The 21,711-nt window shown below is 49.7% G+C and overlaps 1 long non-coding RNA gene across 1 annotated transcript in view; it reads right to left on the bottom strand.

Moving 5' to 3' along the window:
• Nucleotides 1-20,181, bottom strand: part of LOC137839653 (uncharacterized) — a 51,107-nt gene extending 30,926 nt beyond the window's left edge. Inside the window, exon 1 of the long non-coding RNA XR_011085691.1 lies at nucleotides 20,052-20,181. This is a non-coding gene — a long non-coding RNA (uncharacterized lncRNA). The remainder of the gene's footprint in view (nucleotides 1-20,051) is intronic.
• Between the last annotated feature and the right edge of the window lie 1,530 nt (nucleotides 20,182-21,711).

Below are 21,711 nucleotides of genomic sequence, written 5' to 3'. Positions count from 1 at the left end.
TCATATCAACTTTTTGTTTTGTTTTGTTTTTTCTTTTTTGTGTGCGTGTTCACTTCGCTTGAGTTCAATATGGTATTATCGTCAAACACTGCGTGTTCCCTTCGCTTGAGTTCAATATGGTATTTTCGTCAAGCATAAAGTGAAATCCCGCAAAGGAGGAGGGGCAAACCCATTCAAGGAAACAAGTAGTGTCAATTTCGCTCTCAAAATGGCAGGGAAAAAATGCACAGCTAAATGTGGCCCATTTAAAACCGAGCAGCCGGAGGGGGGTTCATGTATATGCTCATGTGTATGATGTGGCTCTTTGCGGTAACACAGTAAAATATGTGGTTCTTAGCCACCCCTGCACTACTGTTATGTCCGATCACTTTCAAATCAAATTAGAAATGTTAGCTCTCTGTCAACGACAGGAGCGCAATCAAAGTTACAGCAGCCGTAGTATTAACTCCGTAACTGTGACTGCACTCTCTGAGTTACTGCCGCCGGCAACTGCCGTATTTCCCGCATATATTGGCTCAATTGACAATCTTACAAATGAATTCAGCACGACACTGTTAAATGCCATCGACTCTGTAGCGCCTCTGTCTTAAAACTCACTGTAGAAAGCCGACTCCGTGGTTCACGGATGAAACACTTGAGCTTAAACAATTATGTAGAAAGCTTGAGCGCAAATGCTGTTTAACCAAACTTGAGGTTTCCCATCAGGCATGGCGTGACAGCCCCCTGAAATACAAAGAAGCGCTTATCTTAGCAAAAATTGATTATTTCTCGCAAATTATTAATCTCAATAAAAATGATCCATCCATCCATTTTTGCAAAAACAAATTATTTCTCGCGAAATATCAATCTCAATAAAAACAATCCTAAATACTTATTCAATATGGTGGCAAAGCTAACACTCCGCCAGCCGACCTCCAAACCTTCTTCCACTCAGCCGACAAGTTCATGAAACTTTTCGCTCAAAAGATTCAATCCATAAGGGATGAGATCACGGTGACCGTTCCAATCACTCAGTCAAGACCGATTACGGGAGCTGACGATCATGTGATATCCCTCTCAAATTTTAAAAGCGTGTCCCTTGAAAGGCTCACAAAATTGGTTAAACAACGTGTTTACTCGACTCGCTTCCAGGCAAACTGTCAAATAATTATTTCAGATTTTAGCACCGTCCGTCTTAAATATAATTACTCTGTCTGTCTCCTCTGGTATCGTGCCAACAGCCTTTAAAACCGTTATTATTGAACCGCTACTTAAGCGACTAAACCTCAACCTGGACTGTTTCAGTAATTATAGCCCAGTTTCAAATCTCCCTTTCATAGCAAAAATTCTTTAAAAAGTAGTACATGATTGTTAATAATCAATTTGAATCGTTTCAGTCTGGTTTTAGAGCAAACCACTCACTGAGACAGCACTTGCTAAAGTGACCTATGGGTTCAAACACCTCATCAGTACTATTATTACTCGATCTTGGTGCTGCCTTCAACACTGTAGATTTCAATATTTCATTAGAGAGCCTTAAAACATGCGTTGGTATTTCAGGGTCAGAACTTTGCTGGTTTAATTCCTATCTATCTGACAGGACCCATCGTGTCGTCCATGGGAACCCGACCTCTGAGCTCACTAACGTTACGTGTGGTGTCCCGTAGGTATTGGTACTCGGACCAATACTATTTAGTAATTATATGCTTCCGCTTGGGGACATAATTTGTAAATACAACATTGGTTTTCAATGTTATCAATGCCATTATCGTTGACAAATCCACAGGATTGTTGTAATCTTGGGGTGTGCCTTGCTGAGATCAAACATGGATGTCTCTCAATTTCATATGACTTAACCCAGATAAAACTGAGATGTTGATAATTGGTCCTGCTCATTATCACCACCTATTTAAGTAAACCACAGTAAATATGGATAAATGTAGTGATATTGTTGGGGACCCAGGGTTCCCCCCCCCCCCCCCAAAAAAAAAAGTCAAACCTCGGTTTTCGAACGTCCCGGTTCTCGAACAAATCGGAATTCGAACAAAAAATTCGAGTTTTTTTGCTTCAGTTGTCGAACAAAATTCGGAGGTCGAACCTCGCGAGATGAGCCAAAAAAACCTGATTGCGCGGCCCGGATGCCGACTGACTCCGCTATTGTATTTTTGTTACTTTGAGGATTGTATTAACCCCTAATCATTCCTTCAAAGAAAGCAAGTGGGAGCAGTAAACCCATACTAAAACACAAAGACACTCTTAAAGCAACGCGATAGTGAGCGCCCGGCGCGCTGCGGTTGCGCGATCGGACCAAATTAAGCTACCTGCGCATTGAGGTCCACTCAAATTTTGGAAAGTACATCAGGACTTTAAGAATATTTTTCTAAATTTCAGCGACGGCTCTGTCACAATAATGTGACCAGTGCGGCGCAGTTGCGCGGTCGGCGACGCGCTACGGTTGCGCGTTCGGCGGTGCGCTGCAGGTGCGCGATCGAACAAAATTAAGCTCCCTGCGCATTTAGGTCCACTTAAATATTGGAAAGTACATCAGGACTTTTAAAATATTTTCTACATTTAAGCGACGGCTCTGTCACAATAATGCGAACAGTGCGGTGCAGTTGCGCGGTCGGCGACGCGCTACAGTTGCACGTTCGGCGGTGCGCTGCAGTTGCGCGATCGGACAAAAATGCGCAAATGAAAAAATGCTTAAAAAAGGCGTTTTTTTTTTTTTTGTCTTGGAACGGATTAAATTTTTTCCATTATTTGTAATGGGGAACATTCGGAAATCGACCGATTCGCTTCTCGAACCGCCTTCTGGAACAGATTGTGGTCGAAAACCGAGGTTTGACTGTATACACATTTATCGACGATCAATTCATTCTGGTCAAGACGCTCGTACAGGTGTTGTGCTCGATTTGGTTCCCCCGTGAGGATTTGTTTCCCCTGCCGCGGGAGCTCGCACGCCTTGTTTGGAAAGCGAAAAACCGATGCCGTACGGCGTCGTACAGCGTCAGCACTATGTTGTTTTCAATAAAAAATATGAAGGACACACGTTTGCGTCAGTCAATTTTCATTTTAGAAAGGATTTATTTCATTTTATTTCTTTAAGTTCATTCGCGTTCTGCCGTTGAAGCGAGGTGCATTCAAAGACCAATCGTAGAGACGGAACACTCAGCCACGTCACCAAAAAGCAACGATATAATTACGTGAGCTCTTTGCATAAACCTCGATGCAAAGGAGCTCCACTTTTTGGGGAGCATTACATGCTACAAGGAGTATATATTAGAAAGGAGCCCTTATACTTAATTGTGATCATTCATCTATTTTCATTATTCAGGTATTTTCAAAGCATCTTAATATTGTTGCATTTATTAATTTGCTTTAAAGTGACAGTGCATTATAATTAAATGCAGACATTATAGCAATGTCAAACGTGTTCATTTAAGAAAAAGCCACAAACGTTTTGTGACGAAATCATTCATAACGAGAATGATTTAAGTGAATTGATTTGAATGAATGAATGAACGAATAAACGAACGGACGAAGGAACGAACGAACGAACGAACGAACGAACGAATGAATGAATGAATGAATGAATGAATGAATGAATGAATGAATGAATGAACATATATTTCAGTTCTGAAGGCTCCTTTTGTCCCAAGTAAAGAGACAGGTAGTGGGGTTAGGATAAAAATTGTAACAGGAACAACCCGTGAGAATTTGTGCCCCCCTCCCATTTTGAGAACAGTAAGTCCTGGACTCCAACTGTTTTTTTTTTTTTTTTGGGGGGGGGGGGGTTTGTCTTCCTCAGGGTCTGTTCAGGTAGTGTGGCAAATTTGAACAGGTTGCCTTATTTCTAGCCCAAGTTACAGGGGGGGACAGATCCTCACGGCGGCCTCATATCACTCAATTATGCAAAAACTTAATCAAACATGACTCAAAACTAAAAAAATACAGAGTTCATACAACAAAGGGCTAAAACAAATTATTGTCTGACAGCAGAATTTTTTGAATGATATATAGGCTAAAGATGGCAAACATTTAAAGCATTCTTTATGCACTGTAAACATCTGACATTGTCTTTTTCAGTTTGCAGAATGAGTTTGGTGCCAGTCTAGACGGCGCCAAGATGGCGTCAGTCAAGACAGCGCCATCTTGGCTGACGCCATCTTGGATGGGGTATTGTTATGCTAATGTATATGCTAATGTTTATGGTGCCAGCTGAGGCGGCGCTGGCGCCATCTTGGCTGGCTGGAGAATATATCAGAATAAGAGAATGTATAAAGCTTTGATGTCTATTGTTATGCAAATGTATATGCTAATGAGTTTGGTACCAGTCTAGACGGCGCCAAGATGGCGCCAGCTGAGACGGTGCCTCCTTGGCTGACGCCATCTTGGATGGGGTATTGTTATGCTAATGTATATGCTAATGTGTATGGCGCCAGCCAAGGCGGCACCCGCCAAGGCGGCGCCATCTTGGCTGGCTGGAGAATGTATAACGCTTTGATGTTATTGTTATGCAAATGTATATGGTAATGAGTTTGGTGCCAGTCTAGACGGCGCCGAGATGGCGCCAGCCGAGACGGCGCCATCTTGGCTGACGTCACCTCGGATGGGGTATTGTTATGCTACTGTATATGCTAATGTGTATGGCGCCAGATGAGGCGGCGCCAGATGAGGCGGCACCATCTTAGCTGGCTGGCGCCATTTTGGCTGGCTGGCGCCATCTTGGATGAGGACATGTATGGGGCATGTATTATAGTTGCCAGGTGTTGGTGCACCTAATTTGACATTCAATATTTAGTGGGGTCCGTTCAATAGTTTGAGTTTGCGGGGTCATAATCGTCTCCAAGAGTCGAGTCGTTAAAGTGCCAGCATTTACTAGCTGAGAATAAGAGAATGTATAACGCTTTGATGTGAATAAGAGAATGTATAATGCTTTGATGTCTATTGTTATGCAAATGTATATGCTAATGACTTTGGTGCCGTCTAGACAGCGCCATCTTGGATGGATGGATTGTTATGCTAATGTGTATGCTAACGTCTATAGCGCCAGCCGAGGCAGCGCCAGCCAAGGCGGCACCATCTTGGCTGGCTGGAGAATGTATAACGCTTTGATGTCTATTGTTATTAAAATGTGTATGCTAATGAGTTTGGTGCCAGTCTAGATGGCGCCAGCCGAGACGGCGCCATCTTGGCTGACGCCATCTTGGATAGGGTATTGTTATGCTAATGTATAAGCTAATGTGTATGGCGCCAGCCGAGGCGGCGCCAGCCGAGGCGGCGCCATCTTGGCTGGCTGGCACCATTTTGGCTGGCTGGCACCATCTTGGATCGGGACATGTATGGGGCATGTACTATAGCTGCCAGGTGTTGGTGCACCTAATTTGACATTCAATATTTAGTGGGGTCCGTTAAATAGTTTGAGTTTGCGGGTTCGTAATCGTCTCCAAGAGTTGAGTCGTTAAAGCGCCAGCATTTACTGGCTCAGAGTCGTCTATGTATAATTTTTGTTGAAAAAAGGTATCTGAAGGAGACAGGCCAGGTGTTGGTGCACCTAATTTGACATTCATTAGTCTGCGGGGGGTCGTAGTCGTCTCCAAGAGTCGAGTCGTTAAAGCGCCATCAGAATCATTGGCTTTAGCAGAGCGTTTTCGCGTCACATGACCCCATAGGCGTGGTCTTTTCTCCACCAAGTTTGAAGGACGGATGACCACCGATCATTTTGAGAAGACAAGCCAGCGCATGAGCTCTGATCAGCTGAGTCGGAGTGCACCAAATATTGTTTTGAGATGGTTAAAGGTAGGTAATGTTACTATTTTATCAGTATAATAATAATAATAATAATACATTAGGTTTATTATAATACACTAGGGTTAATTGTAAAACATGATGTAATCTTTATGTATTGTCATGCAGATATCGTTTTTGCTGATGCTCATGCACCCTTCGACGATGACTTCAGTGGATTCTAATGCAATCAGACGACGGTGAGTCAGCCGTTCATCTATGGTAGCTAATATAAATGCTACTAATTTGTGATTTATTTTATGTATGTAACAAATCTCGTAGCCGCAGCCATTACGACAGAAGCTGATTTCAAAACACAGAGTCCAGTAGGTGTCTCTGGACGACATTTTGAATTACCAGAGCCAACCGCATCAGAGCCAGCGGAACCAATCGCATCAGAGTCACGTGCTACCATTGAGACCAATCAACTCATGCCCCACGCAGACCAACAGGAAGTTGTCACGAACATAGAGGTGGAGCCGGAAGCATTCACGGACACAGAATTGGGGCATGCTTTATCTGCATACGAAGGCGTGAACCACCCTTACGTGTCGGCAAACAAAGTTAGAGGTATTCCCTTCTAATTTTTCTCTTTCTATGTTATCATTCGACTAGCTATTTTTGGTAATATAACGGTTTAACTGATTTTAAATATCTACTTCCAGTTAAGCATCGTTACACGGGGCAAGGGATTCAAAGAGGAAGGAGGAGGAGGAGGGCAGCCGTATACAACACGAGCCATCCAACCACCAGGGGGCTTGAGCCGGCATGCGAGGGTCATCGTCATAAGAATAGGAGGCGTCCAGTAAAGTGCGGTGGTAATTGCATCTACAAAAGTCGATTACAAGAATGTTGTAGGGTCATACGCATCCTGACAAATTTGGCTGAATCAAGATAGGTCTGGTTTTTTTGTTTTTGTTTTTTCTACTATTCAGTGTTGCTTCTGTTAGAGATTTGCTCACTCCAACTTATTTTGCAAGAACCACACGGGAGACAAGCAAGTCCTTTTAGACACCTGCAGGTGGAGAGTTCACTCGCTCAAGGAATGAAATCTGAAAGTCTCCTTCCTGCAAGGGCATACTTATTAGGAGGAACAGAGTGGGGGTGAGAGTGGACAGGTTTGGTGAACCCCCGGCCTCTGATAAGATCAGAGCAGGGGGTGTTTTATACTGTTGTGGGAAACAGAACAACTTTGATTGCTTCCTCTGCAGCTGGTCACTCAAGCAGAGGAAGCAACCACTTCATTTTACTGCATTGTGAGAGCAAGACAAGATTGGTTAATCATTATAGTCTACATTCCAACATAATCCTACGATAAAGATAACCTGGAAAACCCTAACAGCTTCTGTTTTGTTGTTTAAAAAAATAGAAATATAATGGATTATTATAAGCTCTCCTCAGCGGAGTCAGATTTCCTAACAAACATTGATGAAATAGATTTGCAAACATTTTGTGAAACGGTTAGAAAACAAAGAAGTGATACACCTGAGCTAGATTTGTTGAACATTAATAAGATTCAAGATTCAAGAGTTTTTATTCGCTATGTTTGAGCGTGCCAAACAAGGAATTTGACTTCGGTACATCACAGCCTCTGTTCAACATTTAGGTGACTAACAACACTCAGGACGTGTGAAAAATGACAAATATTCTCAAACATCCCCTGATCTTAAACTCCCAGGAGGGCAAGGAAAAACTCAAAACTCCAACTAGGGAAAATGAGAAGTCTTGAGAAGAGACCACAGATGGGAGGGTCCCTCTTCCAGGATGACCAGGCTGCAATAGATGCAGAGAGGACACATAGTATAAACAGTGTAGACAATTCAAAAAAGGTGTGGAGAGCAGGATGCTATTGCAGAGCAATGACTCTGGGACTCTAAGAGTGGTGTGAATTCATCAGAGCAACAGCCTGGGGGAAGAAGCTGTCTCTGTGTCTGCTGGTTTTGATGTACAGAGCTCTATAACCCCGTCCGGAGGGGAGTAGTTCAACCTGGGTGAGAAGGGTCTGTAGAGATGTTACTTGCACGTTTCCTGGTCTTGACATTGATATTGATTTGCTATCAACCGGTGCGTCTAGGGGTCAAATATCAGATCTGCTCATGGTTCTCAACAATGTGAACGCTGCTGTGTCGGGGGGAGAAAATCCCCTCAGTCCTGATATTCTTATCCGTTTACAAGTTGTCATAGCTCATCTGAACAATCAAAGTCTGAATGAAGGTCCTACACCGATCCCGTCACGATTGCTAGACATGATAGCGGAATTAAATAACCAAGCTAATGATAGCAGCGGACGAATCAGTCCTGATATTCCTGTTCAATTTCTAGCCATGATCAAAAATCTAAATACACAGCCTTTGGTTGACCAGTTGACCGTTAAGCCTGTCGATACCATACCAGTTGTTACCGATGCCGACACACCAGCATTTCAACACATGCCTTACCAGCCTAACAACGGCTCCGTATGTCACGTGCTGGTGCCACCGGCGACAGGACCACGCCCCCCTGTCAATGGAATCACCGTCACCTGCCACGGGCTCATGGACAGCACTATATCAGCGCCGCCAGCGCAGACCTGAGTGTCAGTCTGTCCCTTGATGCTGCCTTGCTCATCAGTCCCGAAGCTACGGACCCGCTTGACTACTTGGAACCCCCGCAGAATCGTTTGTCCTCTCCAGCCCGATCGCCGCTCCAGCGCCCGCTGTTCCCATCATCCCCTTCTCCAATAAAGTCCGTCGCTACGCACTTGGCTGTACTGTCCGTTCCCTTACAGTACAGACTGACCAACGCTATGCAGCCAGCGAACGACGAGACGGCATTGAGTCGACTGGAGCGAGCCGAGACCGCCGTCAGCAGCCTGTCTGCCGACATCCGGCACCTGATCAAGGTTGGTCAGCAGCAACAGCTACAGCAGCAGGAGATGGCCCAAGCCCTCCAGAGACTGTCGGTGGCTGCGTCCCCGGCTGTCACGGTACCCCCGCACCGCTCGTCTGCCGAGGCCAGGACGCTCGTGGACGTCCCGGAGCCCCGCCTTGGCAACATCGAGAAGTTTAACGGCGATCCCAAGCACGTGAGGGCATTCGTGTCGAACTGCCGCATAATGTTCAGCCTCCAGCCAATCACGTTTTCGTCGGAATCAGCCAAGGTCGGGTTCGTCCTAACCCACCTCACGGGCGAGGCGCGGCTGTGGGGCCTGGCCGAATATGAAAGGATGGCCCCGGCTTGCGATTCCTTCGACGCCTTCGCGGAGGAATTGCTCCGCCTGTTCGACCTGGGATCCGCCGCCGAGGACGCCGCCGAGGAACTGGCGACGCTGCGTCAAGGTAGCCGATCGGTCGCAGATTACGCCCTTAAGTTCCAGACGTTGGCCGGCAGCAGCGGATGGAACACGCCGGCGCTCGTTAGCACCTTCCTAAACGGACTCGCTGAGTACATGAAAGATGGACTGGTTGCGTACGATCGCCCGCGAACCCTGAGGGGCGCGATGGACTTGGCGGCCCGAGTAGACCGGCGGATCCAGACGCGGCGGCGCGATCGGGAGAGGAGGTCCCCGCGAAACCCGTGTGGTCACATTCCTCCGTCTGCTGGGGACCCGCCAACCACACCACCCGCCGAGCCCATGGATCTGGGAGGGGCTCGGGTTCCCTCGGAGGAGCACCGTCGACGCCCCTCACTGGGCTTGTGTTTTTACTGTGGGGAGGGGGGCCATCGGGTAGCGGGGTGCCCGTTAAAGAGGCCGGAGCTCACGCGGCGTCGGGGGATCCGCGTGAGCTCGACCAGCACCGGCTCTCCCAGCCCCAGCACGCTCACGCTACAGGCACGCGTCCAGCTCGCGGCGGGCGACCAGAACGTGGCGGCCTTGGTGGATTCCGGCGCGGAGGGGAACATCATGGACATTAGCCTGGCACGCAAGTGGGGTGTCGGCTTCCTCCCTCTGAGCCCGTCTATTCCCGCACGTGCCATTGATGGCCGTCTGATCGGCGAGGTGGCTTTCGTGACGGAACCAATTAAGTTACTGCTCTCGGGCAATCACCACGAGACCATCCAGTTTTTTCTTCTCTCCCTCCCAGGACAGCAGCTCATACTGGGGCACCCTTGGTTGCGGCAGCACAACCCGGTGCTGGACTGGGAGGTGGGGGTTGTTCGGCAGTGGAGCGAACGCTGCCATCAGGCGTGCCTGAAGGCGGCCACCAGCCCACTCAGCAGAGCCCCGCCGAGGTACAGTCCCGACATCCCCAATGTCCCAGCGTTTTATCACGAGCTCAAGGAGGTTTTTAGTAAAGCCAGGGCCACTTCTCTTCCTCCACACCGGTCCTACGACTGCGCTATCGAGCTGTTACCCGGCACCTTCCCTCCCAAGGGACGCGTCTACTCCCTGTCCGCTCCTGAGCGCCGGGCTATGGAGGAATACATCCGGGAGTCCCTGGCAGCCGGTATCATACGACCGTCCTCTTCACCTGCGGGAGCGGGGTTCTTCTTCGTGAAGAAGAAGGAGGGCACGCTACGCCCGTGTATCGACTACCGGGGACTAAACGAGATCACTGTGAAGAACCGATACCCTCTGCCTCTTCTGTCTTCCGCCTTCGAGAGCCTTCAGGGAGCCACCATTTTCACCAAGCTGGATCTTCGCAACGCCTACCACCTAATCCGCATCCGGGAGGGAGACGAGTGGAAGACGGCTTTCAACACCCCGAGCGGACACTACGAGTACTTGGTGGTTCCGTTTGGGCTCACCAACGCCCCAGCGGTTTTCCAGTCACTGATTAATGACGTGCTACGAGACATGCTGGACAAATTTGTGTTCGTTTATTTAGACGACATCCTCATTTTCTCACGCTCGCTCCCTGAGCACATCAAGCATGTACGGGCGGTGCTGCGCCGTCTCCTTGAGAATTCGCTCTACGTGAAGGCGGAGAAGTGCGAGTTCCACGCCTCCTCTGTCAAATTCCTCGGCTATGTGGTGCGTGAGGGATCCATCGAGATGGACCCTGGGAAGGTGCAAGCGGTCACGTCATGGCCTGTTCCCGAAACACGCAAGCGACTGCAACAGTTCTTAGGGTTCGCGAACTTTTATCGCCGTTTTATCCGTGGATACAGCACAGTGGCCGCGCCCCTCACCTCCCTTACCAGCCCCGCCTCCCCGTACAAATGGACGGAACGGGCAGAACGGGCATTTCAGGAGCTTAAGAGGAGGTTCACATCCGCTCCCATCCTCAGGGTTCCCGATCCCGACAGACAGTTCGTGGTAGAGGTGGACGCCTCGAACGTGGGTGTCGGGGCGGTGCTGTCTCAACGTAGCCGCCAAGACGATCGCCTCCACCCGTGCGCCTTCTTTTCTCGCCGTCTGTCGGCCTCGGAACGAAACTATGACATCGGGAATCGGGAGCTCCTCGCCGTCAAGTTGGCCTTGGAGGAGTGGCGGCATTGGCTGGAGGGCGCCACCACTCCGTTCATCGTCTGGACCGACCACCGCAACTTGGAGTATCTGCGATCGGCCAAGAGGCTGAACGCAAGACAAGCACGGTGGGCTCTGTTCTTTGACCGGTTTGAGTTCTCTCTTTCCTATAGACCGGGTTCCCGTAACGCGAAGGCGGACGCCCTGTCGCGTTTGTTTCCGGGGGGGGAGGAGGGACAGGGTCCGCCTCCCACTATCCTCCCGAGCTCAGTTCGGGTGGCGGCTCTTACATGGGAGATCGAACGCCAAGTGGAAGCCGCATCACGCGATCAACCCGGCCCCAGCAACTGCCCGGAGGGTCGCCTGTTCGTCCCTGAAGGTCTGCGGTCGTCCGTGCTGCAATGGGCGCACGACTCACGCCTGGCCTGTCATCCCGGCGCGGCACGCACGAGGTACGTGGTGGCACAGCGTTTCTGGTGGCCCACCTGGCAAGTGGACACCAGCGATTACGTCAGAGCCTGCTCAATTTGTAACCGCTACAAGACGTCTACTCGTCCTCCGGCCGGGCTGCTTCAACCCTTGCCGGTCCCCCAGCGTCCCTGGTCTCACCTGTCGATCGACTTTGTCACGGGCCTCCCCCCCTCTGAGGGAAACACGGTGGTCCTCACGGTGGTGGACCGTTTTAGCAAAATGACGCATTTCATCCCTCTGCCTAAGCTCCCATCTGCGAAGCAGACGGCGTCCATCATGGTGCGGGAGGTGTTTCGCCACCACGGTCTCCCACAGGACATCGTGTCAGACCGAGGACCTCAATTCGCTTCCACCTTCTGGACGGAGTTCTGCCGACTCCTCGGCGCCACGGCCAGCCTCTCCTCGGGGTTTCACCCTCAGTCCAACGGTCAAGCGGAGCGCCTGAACCAGGAACTGGGCAGGTCTCTCCGATGCATGGCCGCCGGGGACCAGCGCGGGTGGGTCCAACAGCTTCCCTGGGTAGAGTACGCTCACAATTCCCTCCCCAGCTCGGCTACTGGACTTTCGCCTTTCCACTGCGTCTTCGGGTACCAGCCACCCTTGTTCGCCCACCAGGAGCGTGGTGCGGCGTGCCCGTCGGCCCAGGCTTGTGTCCGCCGTTGTCATCGCGCCTGGGCGAGGGCCCGGGTCACTCTTCTCCGCTCTGTTTCAAGCTACGCCCGCCAGGCGAACAAGCACCGGACACCGGCTCCGGAGTACAGAGTGGGGCAGCGTGTGTGGCTCTCGACGCGGGATTTGCCGCTGCGAGCAGGATCCCGCAAACTGGCGCCCCGCTTTGTTGGACCGTTCCCTATTCAGAAGGTGATTGGCCCGGCCGCAGTCCGTCTTCTCCTTCCAGAGTCCATGAAGGTTCACCCCACGTTCCACGTGTCCCGTGTGCGGCCCATCCATGAGAGCGCGTTGGCGCCGGCGCCCGTTCCGCCGCCGCCGCCCCAGCTCGTTGAGGGGGGCCCGGCTTACGCTGTCCGCTCCCTGCTCCGATCGCGGCGGCGCGGTCGTGGTCTCCAATACCTCGTGGACTGGGAGGGTTATGACGACGCGCACCGCTCCTGGGTTCCGAGCCGCTGGATACTCGACCGTTCGCTCATCACGGAGTTCCATCGCTGCCATCCGGACCAACCGGGTCCTCGGCGCGGGCGCCCGAGGAGGGACGAGGGGAGGTCTTGCCCGCCGGTACCGGGGTCTTCTGCTCCCGCGTCCGTCGATCCTGCGTCTGGCGAGGTGTCGGACGTTTCGGCGGTGTGCTGACCCCCCCACCTGGTCGCCCGGGGAATTGCCTTCCTTTTTTGTTTTTTTTGTTTTGTTTTTGGTTCCTGGGGACGTCGGGAGCCGTCCCTTGTGGGGGGGGTTCTGTCACGTGCTGGTGCCACCGGCGACAGGACCACGCCCCCCTGTCAATGGAATCGCCGTCACCTGCCACGGGCTCATGGACAGCACTATATCAGCGCCGCCAGCGCAGACCTGAGTGTCAGTCTGTCCCTTGATGCTGCCTTGCTCATCAGTCCCGAAGCTACGGACCCGCTTGACTACTTGGAACCCCCGCAGAATCGTTTGTCCTCTCCAGCCCGATCGCCGCTCCAGCGCCCGCTGTTCCCATCATCCCCTTCTCCAATAAAGTCCGTCGCTACGCACTTGGCTGTACTGTCCGTTCCCTTACACCGTAATAACTGATGAGATTGCACCAGCGTTTCAGCACATCGGTCAACAGCCTAACAACTGCTCTGTTGTAATTGATCATGAAATAGATGTTATTGATGACAGCACACCAACATTTCAACACATGCCTCACCATCCTAACAACGGCTCTGTAATAACTGATGACATTGCACCAACGTTTCAGCACATTCCTCAGCCTAACAACTGCTCTGTTGTAATTGATCATGAAATAGATGTTACTGATGACAGCACACCAGCGTTTCAACACATGCCTCACCAACCTGACAACAGTTCTATAATAACTGATCAGCAGGGTGGTTCTGTTGTAGTCAATAGACCGCATTTCAATAATGTCGAGGTAAGGAGCCAGTTAAATATACCATCGCAAGCGAACATCAATGATTTTGCAACCTTATACCTCCAGATTGAAGATAAAATAGATGATGTTATGCAAGAGGTGGATAGGCTAGCACAACCAGGTGATGTGATTCAGGTTGAGTTAGTGGGTGGTAACGAGAGGGCTTATATCTACCAGCAAATGAGTGACATAAACTCTATCAGAGATAGTGTAACAGACATGCTTGAGCATTTAGCCCAATCAAATACAGAGCTTCTGGCCGATGAGAGATTAGAGCTTATTGTACAAATAGTCACTCCATTGGGTGGTGGAATGCGTCGCAGGCTGGTAAACAGTACCAACAAAGAAATTTTGAGGTTGAAAAAAAACGACACTTACACATACCTCGTCACAAAGACAACAATCTGTGCTTTGCTCTCTCACTAATCTGCTAAATGACACACTAACAACGAAACAGGCCACACAACAGGCACGGCTTTTACATGAGAGTGTAGGGTTGAATTGTCAAACACCTGTGAGTCTGGGGGATGTCCATAAATTTGAAAAAGTCCTCAAACGGAGAATAACTATGATGTACCGAAAAGAGGACTGTCGCCCCTTGACTTTTTTCAACACGCAATACCCCAAAACAGACGAAGACACTTTGTCTTACACCTCGAGGGACATTACTACGGCGTGAAAGCTATAGAGGCATTCGTTGGTCACGCGTTCTTTTGCAGACATTGGTACAAGGGGCATCAAAACTGGCAACAACACCATTGTGAAGGACACTGTAACATTTGTCTCGATCCGCGTTGTAAACAACGGCGGTTTAAACATGGAACAAAACTTGCCGTAATGAGGAATGCTTTGCCAAACATAAAGAGTTTCGTCTGACGAATCGTGTGAGCAACTGCACCTCATACAAAAAATGCTTGCAATGTGGTCGGCAATATTATGTGAAAGCTGATGGTACCGGTGCTAAGCATCGTTGCCCTGTTAAAAAATGCGCAGTGTGTGATGAAATCTTAAATCAAGATGACGCGCTGTTGAAGCCCCACATGTGCTACATTCAGCCCATCAAGCCTCAACCACCTTGCAAAAATGTAGTCTACTACGATTTTGAAACCTATGTAGATACAGATGGTTTACACAAACATTTTCTTATCTGCTGTAAATCAAATAGACTGGAGAAACAGTGGTTTGGCACAGATTGTGTTGACGAATTTCTCAGATTTTTTCGAAACCCACGGTTTAAACAAACGACATTTGTTGCACATAATGCGAGAGGTTTTGATTCATACATCTTGATAAGGAGAATGCTTGAACTAGGTATCAAACTTGACATTCTGATGCCGGGGAGTAAAGTTCTGTCATTTGTCGATTTAGACAAAATCGCTCCCATTCCTGACGATGCCTCTAAGTGCGATGCCTAAGGCCCTGGAGTTTGAAGATAAATCAAAGGGTTATTTTCCACACAAATTCAGCTCTTTAGAACACCTAAACTACGTGGGGTGTCACCCTGACCCTGCGTAATACAACATCGAACGAATGTCACCCTCTCAACGAGCTAAGTTTGATGAATGGTATGGCAAAGAAGCTAGTGGTGTGTTCGATTTTGCTAAACAGGCGATAGCCTACTGCGAGAATGACATTGACCTGATAATGCAGGTGTGTGAGAAATTCAGGAGTGAGTTTTTTTAGGCCACTGGAACAGACCCATTCAATGCTGTGACAATAGCCTCTGCGTGCATGAAAGTATTTCGCGTTAATTTCCTAAACCCTCAAACACTAGCCATTACACCTTCAGACAACTATATGCGTCAGTACAAAGCTTTTTCGCATGACGCTATTCAATGCCTGCAATGGATCATGCATAGCCAAAATATTCACATTAGGCATGCATTGAACGGAGGTGAGATCAAGATAGATAACTACACTGTAGACGGATATGCTGAAATTGGGGGTGTAAAAATAGTGTTTGAGTATTTGGGTTGTTATCACCATTGCTGCGCAGAATGCTACGACCTCTCTAAAATATGTCCGACAACAAAACGCCCCTTTCAGGAGAGGTTTGATAACACCCAAAAGAAAATTCAGGAACTACATCTTAAACAGGATGTCCACCTTGTAATTATGTGGGAGCACGAATGGTTGCAAATGAAAAAGGTGAGCATAGAGGTGAAGGAATTCCTGAAAAAAGCCAAATTTCCTACAACTCTCAAGCCGAGGCAGGCCCGCTTTGGGGGTCGAACAAACGCATTAGTTTTAAGATACACAGTATAACCTGACAAGCATGTGCTGTCGCAGGCGAAGAAGAGAGAGGAAGCAAAAGCGAGGCCGTCGGTCTGGCCTAATGCTAAGGCTACGTAAACAACCGCACAAGCCGCCTCTCCCGAGCCTGTTTCTCTCCAACGCCAGATCCCTGCTGCATAAAATGGATGACCTGGATCTACAGCTCACGGGTAACCACTACGTCCGGGACTGTTGTGTGATTATTATAACCGAAACCTGGCTGCGCCCGGATATCCCCGATGCTAGCATGCAGCTAGCAAGCCGCTCCCTGCTACGCGCGGACAGAACATTGGACTCCGGTAAAGGCAGAGGTGGGGGGCTTTGTGTGTATGTGCACGATAACTGGTGCAACAATGCGACCATCGTAGGCAGCCACTGCTGTCCGGACCTCGAGTACATGGCAGTCAGGTGCCGGCCTTTTTTCCTCCCGAGGGAGCTAGCTGTTGTTATCGTCATTGGTCTTTACATTCCACCCGACGCTGACGTAAGCACGGCACTCTCTCTCCTGCTGAGAGCTGTGAGTGAACAACAACGGGCTCACCCTGATGGCTTCCACATTGTAGCGGGGGATTTTAACAAGGCCAACTTGAAGACTGTTCTGCCGAATTTCCACCAGCACGTAAAGTGTGCTTCACGGGGTGAGAACACCCTGGACCATGTCTACACCAACATCAAACATGCATACAGAGCTATCCCCCTCCCCCATCTCGGGCAATCAGACCATCTGTCCCTCCTGCTCTTCCCTGCCTACACCCCCTTCGGACGCAAACTCAGACCCACCTTAAGGACCATCACCTCCTGGCCTGAGGATGCACTCCACAAACTCAAAGACTGTTTTCAACTGACAGACTGGGACCTGTTCGACCACCAGGAGCTGGGGACACACACAGACACAGTTCTGGGCTACATCCAGTTCCGCACCAGCAATGTGACTGTGACCAAAACCATCCGGGTCTTCCCTATCCAGAAACCCTGGATGTGCAGCCAGGTCCGCTCTCTCCTCAGAGCCCGCGACACCGCCTTCAGGTCAGGAGACAGAGCTCTGTACAGCGCTGCCAGAGCTGAGCTGAGGAGAGGAGTCCAACGGGCGAAAGCGGACCACAGACAACGCATCGAGTCCCACCTGTCCAGCAACAACGGCCGTAAGGTGTGGCAGGGCATCCAGGAGATCACCAACTTCAGGGGCAGTGCCGCTCAAGTCGAAGACCAAGGCGCACAGCTGGCAGAGGAGCTAAACAGCTTCTTTGCTCGGTTTGGAACATCCCAGCAGCACTCCCCTGTCCCTGCCCTGCCCCCTCCCCCACCCAGCTCTGACATCACTCCACTCACTGTTCAGGAGCACAAGGTCAGAAAGGTGCTCCTTGCAGTGAATCCCAGAAAGGCCGCAGGCCCGGATGGGGTCCCCGGCAAGGTGCTGAGGGCATGCGCTGAGGAGCTCGCCCCCACCTTCACCACGATCTTCAACCGCTCCCTGGCCCTAGCAACCGTCCCGCCCTGCCTGAAAACCTCAACCATCATCCCAGTGCCGAAGAAGTCGGCCATCTCTAGCCTGAATGATTATCGACCAGTGGCCCTCACTCCGGTGATCATGAAGTGCTTTGAGAGGCTGGTTCTTCAGCACATCAAGGATTATCTTCCCCCACACCTCGACCCCCACCAGTTTGCATACCGGACCAACAGATCCACAGAGGACGCCATCGCCGTAGCCCTCCATTGTGCGGTGAACCACCTGGAGCAGCAGCAGAGCTATGTCCGGATGCTCTTTGTGGATTACAGTTCGGCATTCAACACCATCCTCCCGGACAGACTCACCACAAAGCTGGACACTCTCGGACTCCCCTCTCTCACATGTGCCTGGATTAATGACTTTCTGACCAACCGACTCCAGGCTGTGAGAGTTGGCTCCCGCCTCTCCTCCACCCGTACGCTGAGCATCGGCTCCCCACAGGGCTGTGTGTTGAGCCCTCTCCTCTTCTGCCTCTACACTCACGATTGCAGACCGGCTCACAACCACAACCGGATTGTCAAGTTCGCCGACGATACCACTGTGGTCGGTCTCATCTCCAATGGCGATGAGGTAGCCTACAGAGAGGAGGTCCTGGAGCTGGTCGACTGGTGCTCTGAGAACAATCTCGCTCTGAACACCAAGAAGACCAACGAGCTCATCATAGACTTCAGAAGGCACACCCCTGAGCCAACTCCCCTCTTCATCAACGGCGAGCAGGTGGAGAGGGTCCACAGCACCAAGTACCTGGGCGTCCACATCTCTGACCGGATCTCCTGGTCAGAGAACATCACCACCATCGTCAAGAAGGCTCAGCAGCGGTTACACTTCCTGAGAGTCCTCAGGAGGTACAACCTCAACACCGACCTGTTGCTGACCTTCTACCGATCTTCCATTGAGAGTCTACTGACCTACTGCATCGTAGTATGGTTCGGCAGCTCCACCGCCGCTGACAGGGAGAAGCTGCAGAGAGTGGTGAAGGCAGCCCAGAGGATCATCGGCCGCCCTCTCCCCTCCCTTACGGACATCTACACTACCCGCTGCCTCAGCAGGGCTAAGGCCATCTCAGCGGACAGCTCCCACCCTGGCTCCGCCCTGTTTGACCTGTTGCCCTCTGGAAGACGCTACAGGCAAATGAAGACCAGGACAAACAGACTCAAAAACAGTTTCTTTCCCCAAGCCATAGCCGCCCTCAACTCCAGCCGACACTGATGACACTTTCCTCCTGCACTACTACTGCACTTTGTCCGCACTACTGTTTCCGATTATTCATCTACTTTTCTATTAGTCGATTACTTGACTATGTTACTCGTATCTACCTCATGCACTGGATGGAGGTCTCCAATTTCATTGTACTATGTAGAATGACAATAAAGGTTTTCTGATTTCTGATTCCGTATGTTGATGTGACGTCATTATACCCTTTCATCAATAGCACAGGCATCTAGCCCATCGGTCATCCAACGATTATCCAAGGTCATTTTAAAGATCCCAGGTCGTATTTCGGTTTCATCAGCGCCACAGTCAACCCACCCCGTGGTTTGTATTTTCCTGTTTTACCCTTCAAAACAGCTAAAGGTAAACTCGTCTTCACACTGTGCCGTACATTCACTGAGCATAACAACCAGCAGACAGCGTGTACACATAATGATGATCAAAGATCGTTAACAGGTGTTTGGACAACCCCTGAATTTGCTAAGGCACTTGACCTTGGCTCCACGGTTGCAGATATTACAGAAGTATGGCATTACAAAAGAGCGAGCGACACAATTTTCCGTGATTACATGCGAACATTTCTAAAAGGTAAACAGGAATCTTCAGGTTATCCGGCTCACGTGGTCAATCAGGCTGATAGAGAAAGATACATAGAAGGGTATGCAATTCATCAGGGTATCCAACGAGACCCTTCCAAAATTGCTGTAAACAATCTATGGGGGGAAACTCGCGCAGAACATGACAAACACAAAAATTGTAACAGAATCTGAGGAATTTTTTGAACTTCTGTTTTCAGGTCTGTACGATGTGAAATTCTTCCACTTCATTAGCGAAAAACATTCAATGGTACAGTATTGTTTCAACACAAACAATGAGATACCTGCGTCAAAAAGATCAAATGTGGCTGCCGCGTGTTTCACAACAGCCTATGCACGTCTGAAAATGTACAGCTATTTAGAAATTTTACAGAGGAGAGTTTTTTACACCGACACAGACAGCCTCGTGTAAACGATGAAACCGGGCGAAAGTCAAAGTCAAAGTCAGCTTTATTGTCAATTTCTTCACATGCCAAAGACACACAAAGAAACCGAAATTTCGTTCCCCCCTATCCCACGGTGACAAGACATGGCCCACAACAGACAAACAAGTAAACAAGTACAACAAAAGCGTGCTGAATAAATAATGAATAAATAACAACAAATAAATAAATAAGAGGAGCAAAAAAAAAAAGGAGCAAGTGCTCTCCCTCTACGAGATTATCTGGGTGATTTGACAGATGAGCTTTCGAATGACAGCATTTTAGAATTTGTCTAAGCAGGGCAACAGTAATGAAGGTGAAGGAGATCACGAAAACTCACGAGAGCAGAGCATCAATCTCGATAGCATGGTCGGTTTGGTTCAAGGGTACATCGACACAGCAGGTGCACACTCAGATGTGCTATTCACCCCCGACACAGCATTGTTTGCGATAAGAGAGGGCTTCATCTCAGAAACACGTCATTTTCCAAGCGGCTTTGTGTGGTGTATGAGAAGAGAAGGCTGCGAGGCACCACTGAACCGTTTTGCTATTGACATTTCTCTCTATCCCTATGCGCGCGCACACACGTGTGTGTGTGTGTGTGTGTGTGTGTGTGTGTGTGTGTGTGCGTGTGCGTGTGTGTGCGTGTGTGTGTGTGTGTGTGTGTGTGTGTGAGCAGGCAGGACCATATTAATACGAGGGGCCTCAGTTGCAGTTTGCATTATTGGTTGGAGCACTGTGCACCAAGAATCAACCCTCAAACATTTTTTTGAGCATCAAGAGAGCGGTAAGATCCACAGGTTTACATATTCTTAGTAAAATATTAAGCAATTAATAGTAAGGGTAGACAACCTATTTGATAAAAAAGTAGAATAGAATAGAGTGCCCTTTATTGTCATTTTACAACACAATGGTGCAATGACATTGGGGCTACTTTCTGGTGAAAAACATTGCGAACATAAAAAAAGTATGAAGGAAGTCTAAGAATTTATGTGAAAGATTCTATTTACAGTATGCACAATGCAAGTATTTATATTATCATGAATGAAGAATGTACTTGAAGTAAATAATAAATAGTTATTGCACGTAGCAGTGTTAGTGTGTATATAAAGGTGCATTGGTGGTGTATAACAGGTTAATGTTTTTCCCTGCTTGCAGTCAATTTTGACAGAAAATGAGACCAAGAAGGATCTGCCCTGAAAAGGAAGCCTTGGAGTTCATTTCTGCTGATAAAGATAAATGTCACGTCTTGTCCCCAAATGCTCCACTATGTGTCTGTTGTCTTGGTTTCTGTCTGTGTGCTCGCCCCTCCCCTCCTGTGTGTCCATGATCAGTGTGATTATTCCCACCTGCCTCTCGTTAACCTGTCATGTATATAAGTCCTGTCTGCCCCTCACTCTCTGTCGGATCATTGGTTGCTGTCGTGTTGGTTGCTGTCGTGTCGTCTTCATGTCCTTTTGGTTGGTTTTAAGTATGTTTTGGTTGGGAAGTCATTTTGTTTTGTTAAGTCATGTCAGTTTACCGAGTCTGTATTTTGAGTTCCGCCAATAAACCCTGGTCCAAGCTGCACTTGGTCGTCCTGCTCCATGCTCCACCCACGACCGTGACAGAATGATCCGACCATCACAACGACCAGCGCTTGGATCCCCCTCCACCACCAGCTCCCGCTGCGACGCCCGATCGTCGTCCGAGCTTGTTCCAGCGTCATGGGCTTGCAGCTGCCATCGGATCTTGCTCCAGCGACGCCGGACTCACGGCCGCCATCGGAATTCCCCCCCAGCGCCATCGGCTCCGCGACCGTCATCGGACTTCACTGGCGCGACGCCGGACCCGCGGCCGCCATCGGAGTTCCTCCCGGCACCATCGCCTCTGCGACCGTCATCGGACTTCGCTGCCGCGACGCCGGACTCGCGGCCGCTATCGGAGTGCCTCCCGGCGCCATCAGACTCGCGGCCACCACCGGGCTCCATCCCAGCGTTGCAGGACCTGCGGGCGTCGCC

The sequence above is a fragment of the Syngnathus scovelli genome, chromosome 18, assembly GCF_024217435.2.
Source record: "Syngnathus scovelli strain Florida chromosome 18, RoL_Ssco_1.2, whole genome shotgun sequence".
Classification (NCBI taxonomy): domain Eukaryota; kingdom Metazoa; phylum Chordata; class Actinopteri; order Syngnathiformes; family Syngnathidae; genus Syngnathus; species Syngnathus scovelli.
Note: the sequence above shows the minus strand (reverse complement) of the source record. Positions and strands in the feature narration are given on the sequence as shown.